The 1,687-nt window shown below is 32.7% G+C and overlaps 1 non-coding gene across 1 annotated transcript; it reads left to right on the top strand.

The window, feature by feature from the left end:
- Window positions 1-858: 858 nt before the first annotated feature.
- On the top strand, window positions 859-960 carry LOC111818327. The gene has a single exon (XR_002822348.1). It is a non-coding gene; the product is annotated as a U6 spliceosomal RNA (small nuclear RNA).
- Window positions 961-1,687: the final 727 nt, after the last annotated feature.

Here is a 1,687-nt window from a genome sequence, read left to right as displayed (position 1 = left end):
TTTTATAACAGTTATATCTACATTAACAAGTAATTTCAAATAATCAAGAGCTTAGAAAAACAAGAACAATTAGTGGAATGAAAAAAATATCATACCAGAGTAGACAACAAAATAGTAACTAAAAAAAGCCAAACAATAAATTCATCAAGAGCTGATTTCATGAATAAAAAAATTTACAAACTCTTCACAAACTTTAACCAATAAAAGACCCAAATAAAATCAGAGATGAAAAGGGGTCATTAAAACTAATACTACAGAAATATAAAGAAATGTTTGTGACTAGTAGTATAAACTGCATGCTAATAAATTGAGAAACTTAAAGAAATAAATTTCTGGGTATATGTGACCTACAAACATTGAACTATGAGAATATAAAACAACCTGAGTAGCCCAACAAAAAGTAGTGAGAATGAATCCGTAACACATAATCTTCCAATGAAGAAAGCTCAGAAATGAGTAACTTCTCTGCTGAATTTTATCAAACTTTGATAGGAGTAACACAAATGCTTCTCAGCCTATTCAAAGAACTAAAGGAACAAAAAGACTTTCAAAATTAATTCTATGGTACCTACATTACCCTGTAATCAAAAACCCGACAAAGACAAAACAAAAACAGAACAGTGTACACATCAGTATGACTGATGAACATACCTAAAAAATTCTCAATACTAGCAAACTGAATTAAATAGCATACAAACATACACACATAATAAAAACATTCGCCGTAATAAAATTAGTTTCATAACAAGAATCCAAATATTCAACATAACCAATAAATGTAATACATCATATCAACAAAGACAAAAATCCATGATTCCAATAAAGGCAGAAAAAGCATTTCATAAAATTCAACATTCCGTGCTCGCTTCAGCAACACATATACTAAAATTGGAACAACAGAGATTAGCATGGGCCCTGTGCAAGGATGCCACGCAAATTTGTGAAGTGTTCCACATTTTAAAAAATTCAATAAAGAAAGATGGAACTTCAATACAACAAAGGATATATACGAAAACCCACAGTCAACATTATACCAAGTGTTTCAAACATTTTTCTCTAACAGCAAGAATAAAATAAGGTGGTCTGCTCTCATCACTTTTATTCAATACAGCACTAGAACTTTTAGCCAGAGCAAATGGGTAACAGAAATAAAAATGCATTTAAAAAAGCCAAGCTATCTTATTTGCAGATCATACATGTAGAAAACCCTAAATACGAAGACTGTTAAAATTGAAAAATTCGGGCCAGGGAGATGGCTCTGTAGAATAAGTGCTTCCCTGGCAAGCGCAAGGGCCTCAGTTCAATCCCTGGTTCCACCAAAAAGAAAAATTCAGTAAACCAGCAGGATTAAAAAAAATTAGCATCAAAATGGTTAGGATAGATATATAGTTGCATGCTCTTAATGAATAGAGGGATTTGTTCTAATAGTTCTAATCATGTCTGCATCTTGTACAGCAATTAACTGCTAGGAAGAATGTATGCAATGTGTTAATTATTGAAGCTGTACTACCAATTTGGTTTGAAACTGTCTCATTGCTATTTGTTTCTCAATAAAATTATGGAAAAAAAAATTGGCATACAAACATCAGTAGCTTTTTTTTTGCGGTACTGGGGATTGAACTCAGGACCCTGTGCTTGCCAGGCAAGCACTTATTCTACTGAGCTGTCTCCCTGGGCCCTCACCAGT

The sequence above is a fragment of the Octodon degus genome, unplaced genomic scaffold, assembly GCF_000260255.1.
Source record: "Octodon degus isolate 3935 unplaced genomic scaffold, OctDeg1.0 scaffold00087, whole genome shotgun sequence".
Taxonomy (NCBI): domain Eukaryota; kingdom Metazoa; phylum Chordata; class Mammalia; order Rodentia; family Octodontidae; genus Octodon; species Octodon degus.
The sequence above is the reverse complement of the archived record's forward strand: the minus strand, read 5'-3'. Positions and strand labels throughout refer to the sequence as shown.